This window comes from Chelonia mydas, chromosome 2, assembly GCF_015237465.2.
Source record: "Chelonia mydas isolate rCheMyd1 chromosome 2, rCheMyd1.pri.v2, whole genome shotgun sequence".
Lineage (NCBI taxonomy): Eukaryota > Metazoa > Chordata > Testudines > Cheloniidae > Chelonia > Chelonia mydas.
This window is the reverse complement of record NC_057850.1, coordinates 165,859,072-165,873,793: the sequence shown is the minus strand read 5'-3', so window position 1 is coordinate 165,873,793 and position 14,722 is coordinate 165,859,072.

Here is a 14,722-nt window from a genome sequence, read left to right as displayed (position 1 = left end):
ACAGCCCAGCAGGAACGGGCTCCTCTGAGTGTCCCCTGAAGAAAAGCACCCTATTTCAACCAGGTGACCATGAATGATATCTCACTCTCCTGAGGATAACCCAGAGAGATAAAGAACGGATGTTGTTTGAACGCCAGCAAACATACACTGCAATGCTTTGTTGTACAATGATTCCCGAGTACGTGCTACTGGCCTGGAGTGGTAAAGTGTCCTACCATGGAGGACGCAATAAGGCTGCCCTCCCCAGAAACCTTTTGCAAAGGCTTTGGGAGTACATCCAGGAGAGCCGCGAATGCCAGGGCAAATTAACCCTTTCACATGCTTGCTTTTAAACCATGTATAGTATTTTAAAAGGTACACTCACCGGAGGTCCCTTCTCCGCCTGCCGGGTCCAGGAGGCAGCCTTGGGTGGGTTCGGGGGGTACTGGCTCCAGGTCCAGGGTGAGAAACAGTTCCTGGCTGTCGGGAAAAGCGGTTTCTCCACTTGCTTGCTGTGAGCTATCTACAACCTCATCATCATCATCATCATCATCTTCTTCGTCCCCAAAACCTGCTTCCGTGTGGCCTCCATCTCCATTGAAGGAGTCAAACAACACGGCTGGGGTAGTGGTGGCTGAACCCCCTAAAATGGCATGCAGGTCATCATAGAAGCGGCATGTTTGGAGCTCTGACCCGGAGTGGCCATTCGCCTCTCTGGTTTTCTGGTAGGCTTGCCTCAGCTCCTTAAGTTTCACACGGCACTGCTTCGGGTCCCTGTTATGGCCTCTGTCTTCATGCCCTGGGAGATTTTGACAAAGGTTTTGGCATTTCGAAAACTGGAACGGAGTTCTGATAGCACGGATTCCTCTCCCCATGCAGTGATCAGATCCCGTACCTCCCGTTCAGTCCATGCTGGAGCTCTTTTGTGATTCTGGGATTCCATCATGGTCACCTCTGCTGATGAGCTCTGCATGGTCACCTGCAGCTTGCCACACTGGCCAAACAGGAAATGAGATTCAAAAGTTCGCAGTTCTTTTCCTGTCTACCTGGCCAGTGCATGTGAGTTGAGAGTGCTGTCCAGAGCGGTCACAATGGAGCACTTTGGGATAGCTCCCGGAGGCCAATACCGTCAAATTGTGTCCACAGTACCCCAAATTCGACCCGGCAAGGCCGATTTAAGCGCTAATCCACTTGTCAGGGGTGGAGTAAGGAAATCAATTTTAAGAGCCCTTTAAGTTGAAATAAAGGGCTTCATCATGTGGACGGGTGCAGGTTTACATCGATTTAACGCTGCTAAATTTGACCTAAAGTCCTAGTGTAGACCAGGGCTTGGTCTGAAATCAATAAAATGAAATTCAATAAAGACAAGTGCAAAGTACTTTACCTAGAAAGGAAAAATCAAATTCACAGCTATAACTGGCTAGGCAATAGTACTGTTGAAAAGGATTTGGTGGCTACAGTGGAGCATAAACTGAATATGAATCAATACTATCACAGAGTTGCGAAAAAGGCTATTTTGGAGTGTAGTAACAGTATGTACACGAGAGGTAACTGTCCCACTTTACTCAGCACTGATGAGAAGTACTGTGTCCAGTTCTTGGTACCACACTTTAGAAAAGAGGTGAAGAAACTGGACAGAGTCCAGAGGGGAGCAACAAATATGATAAAAGTGTTAGGGAAAAAAACTTGACCCATGAGGAAAGATTAAAAAGTCTGGCATGTTTAGTCTTGAGAAAAGAAGACTGGGGGGGAGGGGGGAACCTGATGACAGTCTTCAAATATGTTAAGGGCTGTTATAAAGAAGATGGTGATCAGTTGTTCATGTCCACTAAAGGTAGAACAAGAAGTAACTGGCTTAATCTGCAGCAATGGAGATTTAGGTTAGCTATTAAGAAAACATTCTAATATTAAGGAACGTTACCCTGTGGAATAGGTTTACAAGGGAGGTTGGGGACTCCATATCACTGGTGGGTTTTTTAAGAACAGATTTGCCAAACAGCTGTCAAGTATGGGTTACATATATTTGGTCCTGCCTCAGCACAGGAGTTGGTCTAGGTGACCTCTCGAGGTCCCTTCTAGCCCTACATTTCTAGGATTCTGGTGGAAGTGGGGGGGGTTTTGTGCACGTTTCATTGGTTGTCATGGTAATCTATGCTGTATTTCTCTCTCGTGCGCTTGGTTGTTTGTTCATTTAAGCATAGCTATTGGAAAATACAATATGCCAAAAGGTACTGGAGTAAAAATTAGATGTGGGGGTCACATTAAATGCACTTTGCATTAGTCAACTCACGCTGGTGCCTACACGGGGGAGCTGTTGAGTCAGGGATTAGCTAGGCATTAAGGCTGAACTATCCACAGCTAGTCCCTTCGGGTCAGGGTGGACACACAATGGCAGGGGAGATAAAGAGTGGAGGGAGTTACTGCTGCCACTGCTCGTGCTGTACTTGTTCTGCGGATTATGGAGTCAGGGCACTGCTGGCATAGTTAAGGCTACAGCATGACCATACTCCTGTAATTATGACTCCACCAACCTCACACCCATCCTAATGTTTTAAGTTCTTTTGCCCTGGTATTTTATATCTCTGGTCTCCTGCCAGAGAAGAATGTTTTTTGCCCTGGCTTGTGGTTAATGAAGCAAGGCATGCTGGGTATTCGACAGCATGATAGATGAGTTTTTTTCTGTTTGGAATGTCAGGTCTAATACCGAAATTTGTTTTATTGATTAACAATTTAAGTGTGGTGGGGGTTTTTTGTTTGTTTGCTTTCTGGGGTTATTTGGAGGGAGTGGGTTTTGGTTTTTGAAGGGTTAAAGACTAGTCTGGGAGTTATTTACTATGAATATATATTAACCTTTGGGGAAAGGTGGGAGTGCATCAGCGGTCAGCATTGAGCCTCTTCTTGTTTATCATCATCCTGGATACCCTCACAAGGAATATACAGAAGATGCCACTGTGTTGCATGTTGTTTGCAGATGATAGTCTGTGCAGTGAGGCGAAAGTCTAAAAGAAGATCGTGTGAATGGAGAGATGTGTTGGAAAGACAAGGGCTCAAAATAAGCAGATGAAAAACAGAGTGTATGGTATGCAGGGGTGAAAGTAAGCCGATACGGGCCGGTATGGCATACCAGTCAAAAGTGGCCGCCAGTACCAGCCCGTAGCAGCCGACATTAAAGCAGCCTTTGCTTAAAGCGCTGCCGTGGCAGCACTTTAACTTTGTTTCCCCTTCTGCCCCCACCCCCGGGGCCGCCGACGGGGCGGGGACAAAAAGAGCAGCTGCCCGGGGCCAGCGATTTAAAAGGGCCTGGGGCTCTGGCCGCCACTGCCGCTACCGCAGCAGTGGCAGCCGGAGCCCTGGGCCTTTTAAATCGCTGCTGGAGCCCCAGGCAGCACGGGCCAGGCAGTGCGGATGGGCTGGCTGGGGGATGCTGACCCCCCCAACCCCGCCCCTTCTGCCCCAGGACCCGTCCCTTCCGGGGGCCGGAGCTGGCCCCCGTGCCGGTCAGTGTTGAGTGTTACTTTTACCTATGATGGTATGTAACTTCAATACTGTGAACGCTGAAGAATTATCCTTGAAACTAGATGGGCAGACAATACCGAAAATGCAAAATTTCAAGTATCTTGTCTCCAGAATCCAGGGAAATGGAGGAGGACGAAATTAGAGCTAAGACAAGACATGTTTGGCTCAAATGGAGAGAGGTAAGTGGTGTAGTATGTGACAGGATGATACCAGTAAGATTAAAAGGGAAAGTCTGTAGAATGGTGGGCTGTCTAGTTTCCATGTATGGTGCTGAGTGGTGGGCAGCAAAGAAGAAACCTGAGCAAATTATCTGTTCCACAGAAATGGGAATGTTGAGGTGGATGAATACCGTAAGCAAGAAAGACCACGTGAGGTATATGTATGTTAGGGACATGGTCAAAGTAACACCCATAAATGAAAAAATGAGGGAGTGCAGGGTCAGAGGGTTTGGCCCTTAGACTAAAATGGAATCAAACAGTATGTATACCTGTGCCCCCAAAAAACACCTCTGTTGCTTAATAGTTAAGGTTGCCACATAGCTAACATGCCTCACTGACCTCTTAACTAACAACACATTTCCTGTGTAAAGAAATCGCGGCCAATGGAAAATTGTGGTATTAGACAATTTCTGCATCAAGTGCTTTATACAGGGAGTTGATGGCAAAGCACAGTTAACCAGAAACGAACAATGAAGAGTTGGGATGGATAGAAAGTGATGAATCCTGAACAGTTTTCTTCTGCTGTCAGAACAACAAGGCTTTACACTTGAAAGGTGCTGCAAGGGGAAATGGGCTGAGATGCTAATCAGCTTCTTTTTGCGGTCTGTCTGTCATATGTAGATGGTTACTGTCCCTGCAGAGACCATAAAGGGGATAGAAAAAGGTTCAACTGGGGTACAAGATATATAGGAAAGGGCACAAATAGAAAAGAAGGGATTTGCCAGGATAAAAAGAGAGAACTAAGAGAAGAATGGAGAGAGAGAATAGAACAGAATAGAAAAATCAAAAGTGACACAAGTTGGCTTTGAGTGTGCTCTGGAGTCAGTTCAGTGGAGGCTAGAGAATATTTAAGAGCTACTGGAGGTGCTTAGCAGTACCAAATCCCCTTCACACCTAACATACCAAGAGACAGATCTGATCACCAGAGACTTATCTTCAGTGTGTCCAGCTCTCTGTCAGTCCAAGTACTTCCAGTGCCACCTCCAACTGCAGCACAGAGTGCTCCTAAGATCTGCAGTGGCATTGCAGTACCATTTCTGAGAGGAATTATATTTGAGTAACTTGAATTCTAAGGCAAGTTTTGGTGCAAGAGTAAGTAGCACTACGAAGCTTTAATGAAAAACTTCCTATCAAACACTGCAAAAAAGTGACTGTCTCCATTACCTACTGCAGGGGTTCTCAACCACCCCTCACCCCAGCAGGCTATAAAAGCTCCACAGCCCACCTGTGTCACAACAACAGTTTTTCTGCATATAAAAGATGGGGCCTGTGATAGAGGGTAGCAAGCAATTGCCCGGGGCTCCACACCACAGGGGGGCCCTGCAAAGCTAAGTTACTCAGGCTTCGGCTTCAACCCCCAGTGGCAGGGCTTGGAGTCCTGGGCCTCAGCCCCATGTGGTGGGGCTTGGGCTTCGGCTTTCTGACCTGGGCCCTAGTAAATCTAACACAAGCCCTGTTGGAGGAACCCCTGAAACCTGCTCGCGGACCCTCCAGGGGGCCCCAGACCCCTGGTTGAGAACCACTGATCGACTGTATGCTAAGGATCTTGGGTGAAATCCTAGCCCCACTGAAGCTACTGTTAGTTTTTCCATTGACTTCACCCCTTGTGTGTAAAATGCATTGCTCAAATACTGTCTCAGTTAGTCACATGTCAGTAAATTCAGAGTGGATTTACACTCATGTCAGTGAGAGCAGAATCTGGGCCCTAATCTTTGCTTTAAAGCAGCTACTATAATTCATATTTCAGATCTTTTCTTGTCTTTGAACAAAGTAAGAGACAAAGGGTCTAATTCTGTTTTCATTTACCTCTGTGGCCACGTCTACAGTACCTGCCGGATCGGCGGGTAGTGATCGATCTATCAGGGATCGATTTATCGCGTCTAGTGTAGACGCTGTAAATCGATCCCCGATCGCTCTGCAGTCGACTCCGGAACTCCACCACGGCGAGAGGCGGAAGCAGAGTCGACGGGGGAGCGGAGGCCGTCGATCTCGAGCCACGAGGACGCAAAGTAAGTGATTCTAAGTCAATCTAACATACATCGACTTCAGCTACGCTATTCTCGTAGCTGAAGTTGTGTATCTTAGATCGATCCCCCCGCGCAGTATAGACCAGACTTGTGATTCCACAGGCGTCGGTGTGAGTGAAATCAGAAACAAAGCCATACTCTCTCAGAACAATTACAATACTAACATAGTCTTCCTCGCAGTAAGCATTCAATGGCTAATCTGTGAAGATGATTATTTTAAATCATGGGGCAGTCTTTGCATTTTGCAATAAAGGTTCAGCTGGAGTAAACTCATAATATCTAATGTCATTGACAAGCTCTGATCGGCATGCAGCATTTTCTGTAGTAACAGATACATCAGGTTACTTGCTCAACAAGCCATTGGTTTCCCTAATTATATTAAACAAACATTCAATATCATCTGCCTCACTGTGCGACAGTGCATAGACAAAATTAACAGCTTCAAATAAGAAAAATAATTTAGGTGGGCCAGCTGCTTTTTTTATTTAATAGCAGTACCCACAGCAAACCAACGAGGAATCACAGCACTGCAGGGTCTTTTGCATCCAAGGCAGAATGACAAGCCTGTCACATGACAAATGGATGAGACAAGCTGTCTGTCCTGTTGGAGAACCAGAAGGTCACCAAAGAGATCTGTGAAAGAAACTGTCAGAAAATAGCATTAAGAGAAATCAGCCAGTTGTTTTTCAAACTTCAGTCTGACACCATGTCCCCAGGTGGGTCGCTGTCCACAGGAATTGAACCTGGGACCCTCAGATCTGGGTGCATAAATCTGTGCTGCCCATACTAAAAGACCTCTCTTAACGAAGACCATTGCAGGTTCAGCAATCTCCATATGTGGCCCAGCTGCCACTAGCAGGGGCACAAAGTGCCACACCGACTGGGTGTGTGTTACAAATGGGTGTGTGTTACAGCAATACTTTAGCTTGCTTTGAGAGCCACATCCACATGGAACAACTACCACACAACATAAGCAGAACTGAAGGAATACTTATAGGCCATGTCACAGGATGTGCTATCCCTTTAAGAGCAGGTCTGGGCCAACATATGCTTGCTTCAATGTCTAGCCCTTTAAGTACTGGTATCCTGGGAATTATCATCCCCAGAGGGTCATGTGATTGTAAGCTGCTGCAGGGCATTCTGGGAAGGAGTACCAGGGACTATAAGGAGCAGCCTTCCCTCTATGCAAGAAGGACAGAATAGAGCTCTTTATCAAGAATGTAGGGGACATGCTCACCCATAGAGCTGCTGTTGGAAAATACCTGTGAAGAGATGGGATATAGAAGGCCCTAGGAAATGTGTGCAAAAAAGGGCCTGGGACATCACAGTACTGGTGTGGGCTTTAGGCCTCCTGCTGGCATCTGTTCTTGTTTAGAAGTCCCGGTCTGCATCTTTCAAAGAGGCTAGGAGGAAGCTGACAAGATTATCCTACCAGCCTAGGAAGCCCATGTTTGAGGAGAAACTGAGACAGCAGATGAAGCTCCATGCCAGGGAGGTAAGATTGGGTGTGGGGGGAATGAGAAAGAGGGATGGGGGCAAAATGACAAAAATCTAAAAATTCTTTTGCCTTCGTGTCATTTTTAAAAAATAGTAAAAATGCTTGTGGACAAATGTCAAAGTTAATCTTGTTTTATCATTTTTTTTCTCCCTGAAACACAGCATGTCTTTGTCCATTCTATTGTGTCTGTAATGAGGTAGCTAATCTAAAGCGTCCATCTACTGGCACAGGAGAACTAGTAGCATGTATAGGTTCAGTGAGAGTGTTATGCACTGGAAATGGCTCCCTGGATGCAGCCAGGGCTGGCCTTAGGGGTGGGCAACATGGGTGAGCACCCAGTGTGCTGTGGTCAGGAGGGGCACCATGGCCTGGGCAGTGTCCCAGCTTGGTGAAGGGGGTGGATGGGTGGGCCAGCTCCTAGCCTGGGGAGGGGCTAAAGTTGCAGGGGGCGCCATGGCCTGCTCGGTGTCCGAACTTGCTTGTGGGGGCAGGGAGGGCAGGCCGGTTCCCAGCTGGGGGAGGGGCTGAAATTGCAGAGGGTTCACCCATGGTGCCATTTTCCATAAGGCTGGCCCTGGATGCAGCTCTCACCAGTCAGAAAGAAAAACGCTTTGTCCTGCTCTGATTCCTCCTTGTGGCTGACCAGAGTCGCTTCTACAATGGCTGGGGACAACATTTTAGTCCCTTCTGTGATACAAATGAAAGGGAATATATATATGAAAAGTGGAGCTTCTTCAGGGTGGCATGTACTAACTGTGACCCTAAATACCCTTGTACTCTCACCCCACATATTGTTTCAATGCTGCTTATCCAAAAAGTGCCTTGTAAGGTATCACTTGAAAACTGATGGCACACTGGTCATTAATATCATTGTAGAATGCATGTGTTAACATTATATGTGAAGTTATGAATTCCCTCTTTATAATGTCACTAGAACATGTGCAAGAACACAGCCTCGTCTAGGTAAAGGTGATAAGTAGGTCTGTCCTAGACAAAGGAATGTGGGTGTACCTCAATTTACATGTTAAAGTTATCAAGCAAACCACTGGGGGTTATCTTGAGCCTGAATCTGAGACAGAGAATTAACATGGCTCCTGAACACCAGAGAGATACAGGAGACTGAATCCCCGGGGGGCTTTCCTAACTTTGAGAACAAAAACAATTATTTGGGAATATAAGGAACAGAGAGGGAGTCCATCTTTATCATTCACATAAGAAGACAAGGGAAACTAGCACCTCATGCTTCTGTGGAAGGTCCTGACTGAGAGACATTCAACCATGCTGGACCAAGAGTAACTGGTAAGCAAAACCATCTTAAATAAACATGGCGCCTTGCTAGATTAAGCTTTGGACTTTTAGATGGGTGTTTTCACTTTTATCTGGAGATAACCATCTCTACAGTCATTTCTTTTACTTGCCCTCTCTTAATCTATGTCCTGTTGTTAATAAACTTGTTTTATTATAATCTAAACCAACCTAGTGCTGTGTTTGAATTGAAGTAATTGTTAACTCCAGTTTATGTGGCACGCTGCTGGGTATTGTCTCTTTAAAGGAGCAAACAAAATGTCTCATGTCTGAGTGTTCCAGGAGAGGGCTGGACACTTCAGAGCAGATGGCTTGGGGGAAATTCAGGACTGGAAATGTGTTGGGGTCACCTTACCAGCTGTATCCAAAGCTGGTGGAAACCAGGGTTGGGCTGTTGTGTTGTGATCTGCTGCTGAGGTCAGAGCACTGAACCAGGACTGCACAGCACACAGACACTCAGGATACTACATGCTTATCTACTGACTGCTGGTGGCTGGGCTGCAAGCCACAGCAGCAGAGCATTTAAGGCATCCAAGGTTACAGGGCAGGCAGTGGCAGAACCCCTTACTGGTCTGAATTGCAACCTTAAATGTGACACTAACTAAGAAGAATAAAGAAAGCATGGAAATCAAAATGGGTTCCCTCAATGAAAGAGCTAGCAAAGACTGTCTTCTGACTTGCCCAGATGTGGCTCCTTTTTGTGTGACTGTCCTTTGCATTGAATAAAAATTGCTCAGCTGTGTGCCCTAAGCGCTACACTGTTAACATCTAGTAGAGAGTCTTCTTTAACTCAAATGTAAGGTTAGAATGCACTGATGGGAATCTGGTAGAGTATACAGTGGAGCAGGAGCTCTGACATCCTCGAAGAAGATACAGCATACACTCCCCCTCTTGCCTCAAGATGGCTATATGTGCTGGTGCAAAGTGCTAGATGGATCCAGACCCTCACATTTGCTCTGGAGAATCAGGTACTAAGAACATCAGAATGCCCATGCTGGGTCAGAACAATGGTCCCTCTAGCCTGCATCCTGTCTTCTGACACTGGCCAGTGCCAGATGCTTCACAAAGAATGAACAGAAGAGGGCAATTATTGAGTGATCCATCCGCTGTCATCCAGTCCCAGATTCTGACCGTCAGAGATTTAGGGACACCCAGAGCATGCAGTTGCATCCCTGACCATCTTGGCTAACAGCCATTGATGGACCTATCCTCCATGAACTGATCTAATTCTTTTTTGAACCCAGTTACACTTTTGGTTTTCACAACGTCCCCTGGCAATGAGTTCCACAGGTTGACTGTGCACTGTGCGAAGAAGTAATTCCTTACATTTGTTTTAAACCTACTGTCTATTAATTTCATTGGGAGCCCCCTAGGCCTGGTGTTATGTGAAGAGGTAAGTAACACTTCCTTATTCATTTCCTTCACACCAGTCGTGATTTCATACACCTCTGTCATAGCCCCCCTTAGTCATCTCTTTTCTAAGGTGAACGATCCCAGTCTTTTTTCTTTTTCTTGTTTAAATCTCTCCTCACACAGCAGCTATTCCATATTCCTAGTCCATTTTCTGCCCTTTTCCAATTCGAATACATCTATTTGTGAGACAGGGTGGCCAGATCTGCATGCAGCATTCAAGATGTGGATTTATGTATATATTGCCATTGATAGATTCGGTCTTATCTGTCCTGTTCCTAAAGGTTCCTAACAGTGTTAGCTTTTCTGATGACCGCTGCACACTGAGTGGATATTATCACTGTTGGCGATCTTAGCCTAATGTAGTGTCTGTGATTTCCCCAGCTAAAAAGTCTCTGGGGGATTTTTTTCAAGTTACTTCTTAGGTTAGCATGTCAAGAAGTAAAGCATAGCCAGTGACACAAGCTGTTTCAATGACTGCATATTTGTACTGTCCGACAGCTTAACAGTCTGAAAACACGGATCTGGGAGGAAAGGACTCCTATGCATTGCTGCTTGAAAATGATAGCTTGCCGTCAAGTGAAAAGACCATCAATTGTCTCTGTGCCCCTATCTTTCTTAACTAGTCACTAAAATCTATGAAGTGTGTCACAAAACAGTATGTTCCACATCTGCTTCTGCTTCCTAGAACCCTGGCCTGGTCAGTGCCTTTTAATATATGTTTTTCCTCTGGGATTCTCCAGTACAGCTGGAGCTACATTATCTGCATATACAAAGGAGACATATGAGATGTGCAAACATATGGATTATAAATATCATCTTATTTGTTAAACCATGCTATCATCATACATGTAGGGTTGCCAAGCCTCCAGGATTGGCCTGGAGTCTCCAGGAATTAAAGATTAATCTTTAATTAAAGATTATGTTGTGATGAAATCTCCAGGAATACAGCCAACCAAAATTGGCAACCTTACATACACATAGTGTATTGGATGAAATTCACTCCTATGTAGAGGGCCAGTACAATGTAATTGTGACAGGAGGTACCCGTGTCCACACCATACACACTATTGTAATAATCTTTGTACAAAGTATGCCTTGTGACCTAAATTCCCTGTACATTGCATGGCTGCACAGAAGCCTATTTAGCACTGCGCAGGTGCTCAGGGAACACGCCTGGCCAAGGCCTGCCATGGCTGGGGGAGGGGCATACAGTGGCCCCAGCCTGGACCGAGTCTGCCGCAGCTCGGGTAGGGGCGCCTATCCCGATGCCCCAGCCCCGGAGCTGCCATGCTGGGGAGCGGCACTTCGCCGCCGCCGCCCCAGCCAAGGTGCTGATGAGGGGAGAGAGAGAACTGGGGGGAGTCCTCTCTCCCCACCAGAGCACCTTTCTGCACCTCAAACCCCTCGTTCCCGGCCCCATCCCAGAGCCCGCATACCCAGCCAAAGCCCTCACACACCCCAACCCTGTGCCCCAGCCCTGAGCCCCTCATCCCTGACCTCACCCCAGAGCCCACACCCCAACCCTCTGCACTAGCCCTGAGCCCCCTCTCACACTTCGAATGCCTCAGCCCCACCCCCACCTCCATATTGATGCACATAACATTCATTCCGCACACGTGGGAAAAAATAGAGGGAACACTGCTTGTAGGGTATCATTTGAAAACTCAATAGGCTGCTCGTTATTGTCTTGGTTAAAGTATGTGTGGCAACGTTGTATGTGAAGTTATAAGATTCCACTGTATGTTGTTGTTAACACATGTTCCAAACTGAGGTTGGCAAACAAGTCTATCTTAACAAGGAAATGTGTGCTCTGCTTAATTTGCATTTAAACAGAGTCATGTAGTAGGAAGGGAAACAAAGGAAGCTCAAGCAGTTGAGAAAAAAGCAGCAGGGAACATCCTTCCTGTTAGGGGGCTTATTCCTTCACCCACTTACTTCCCTGGTCCTTCTCGCATGAACAGAGAGCAACAATACCCAAAGTCCAAAGGTGCAAACAATTCAATTTTTATTGGGGTGAACTTCCAGCAAGCATGATTCCAGTTTCCTTCCTTAGTGTCCCCCTTCCCAGCTCTGACACCACAGAGCCTTACCTGTGTCCCTGTTCCCATTCCCCCACTTAGCAAAACATGATTCCAACTTCCCCCCCTTACTTCCTGATTGACTGCAGACTATATAGTAAAACTTGAGTTCTGCTTAGCTATACCTTAACCTATCATTTTAATGAAATTTAACTAACCAATCCTAACATATTGTAACATGATTATTTAACCAATTATATCCCACCACCTTAATTAGTTCACACCCAGCAAAATTAATTATACAGAAGACAGAAACAATCACAGAACCAGACAGAGACCATGCAAATAAACAATAGCAAAGTGAGAACTATAATGACAAAACAATACAGAAATGAGGATTTCACAACTACATCTATAAAGACATAAGAGTTTCCCAGCTATATCTATTGATAAGTGAGTTCTTGCCAGACAGGATGCTATCAAACTAAGTTTCCTTTTACATCTTCTAGGCACTTCCCTTTCTCTGGAGGTGATAGGCATTATCAGGACAGGATTGTATTCCTAACATCCCAATAGCACCTTCTTTCAATGTGACTAGTTTGGAATGTAAAGATGTGACCATTCGCTTCCCAGCTTATGGCTGCCTCTCTGCTTAGCCAGAGGCCTTAACCTAAGAACAGAGCCTCAGACTGTCACAGTGAGAAAAGGCCTTATACAGTCAGACAGTGATTTTGATTCTCTCTCTTATACCTCTATAACTAGCTAAGTGATAAGAACACACCTAAATTCTTAGAGTCTAAGCCTTTACAGACAGGCCTGAATATCTATATCCTAACACTTCACTCATAGACTTTTTGTCTCCTGGTGCCCAGCTGGAAATTTTTTTTTTTTTTTTGAAGAGGGGGACTGAAACTATAAAAAGGAGGTTCAAATACCCCAACCACCCCTCTCGCGCTCCGTACCCATTACATTCATGGCCCCTGAAGTGACAAAGGAAGCATTTGTTGAATTCTGGAAGAAAGGGCCCTAACCTAAGAAGTCTGATCAGTAAGACTGCTGAAAGCATATGGTGAGAGAACTTTACTTTGCATTTAACATAGTTTGTTAAGTTAGGCACCAGATGCATTTTAATCTTTATTTTTCGTGTAAACATTTCTGACTTTTTATGCCTCATTACTTGTACTTATTTAAAATATATCTCTTTGTAGTGTATAAACATGTTTTGTTTTATTTAATCAATTTAAACACACTGGAAGTGTTTGGAAACTCCATTTGTGTTGGCAAGTTGTGCATATTATTTCTATTAATGAAATAACTGATTTAATAGAACTTGTATTGTCCAGGAGAGGGCGTGGTGATACAGGACATAAATTTATGGAGGAAAATCTAAGACTGGGGGTGTGTTAGGGTCACCCTGCGGTATAACCAAGGCTGGTGAGAGCCAAAGTGTAACCCGAGAGTGGTTGGCAAGCTGCAGTTACACACAGACACCCAGCAAGTGGCTTTCATGCTGGAAATCTGTTTGTGAGTGGCCCAGGTGGGAGGTACGTCAGCAAGGCATTGTAAGGCACCCAAGGTTGTAGGGCAAGGGTGGCACGGCTGCTCATTAGATTGTACCATGCTGTGTCACAGTCATGCATCACTTCTACCAAAAACTTTGTGTTTTCTAGCTTGTAAAAGGCCACATTAAAAGCCAAATCACTCTGAAACCCAGGCTTTCTGTTCCTGATATCCTTTTTAGGACAGGAAATGGCATGTAACACTGAAGACTCTAGCATTATTGATCTGAGGACACGAAAACACTCTGAAATCTAGTTGATTAGTAACTAAAGTTACTCAAACATCACCACATGTGTTCTTTTTATTTTATCTATACATCCTACATAATTACCATATTGCAGCCTCCATGCTATCAGCCAATTAATGTGATGCGTGTCATAATTCAGAGCAACTGCACCCGTATTTGCCCTCTATGGTCCACCAGGGGCACCCACTCTAGGCTCCCAGCTCCTCAGCTGTCATTTGGACCTTCATGTCGCTCTCTCCCCTTACTGGGTTTTTTCTAGTCTGCACAGTTCCTTGTCTAACTTCCCAGCAAGTCTGGCTGCCTAAGCAGGCCTGCTTTGCTTTCTCCTCAGATGTTATAAACAGCATAATTGCCGACAATTAAGTTATCGCACAGTTCTTTCTAAGCAAGCATGTTTATTCTTAAGGTGAGAGCATTACAGAGAAAACATTAAAACAATGAAGGAACCTATATGCATGCTAATAAGCTTTTCTGAGCCCACCCCAACTCCAACAAGGGCTCTTGCAGATGTCAATCCTTTAACCCCCATTAAGGGCTTTTTCTGTGGTACCTAGTTAACACCTTTTACTCAGAACAAGCACAGCCATGTATCTGAGAATCACCCTTTTATGCAGTTTGGGCCACTGATCAGTAGACAAAGGTCACCTCCTCAAAGTGAAGTTTCAAAAGGCTGAGTTTTGCATAACCAGAGGGAGCGTGTTTGCATACACATCCCCCTAGAGATTTCCTGGAAAACACACAACTTTAAACGTTCATACTTGTCTGGCCCTTTTTTTCAAATAATTCTTTGAAGCTCAGAACACTTCCCATGGTTTACATCAGTCATATCCTCCCACCCCCACCCCCACCAAGAAGTTACCTACAATAATACATAAACTTTCCATTTTAGTACAATAAACTCTTAAGCTACTTAAACTTAATTCAGTAGGACTTCTCCAGGA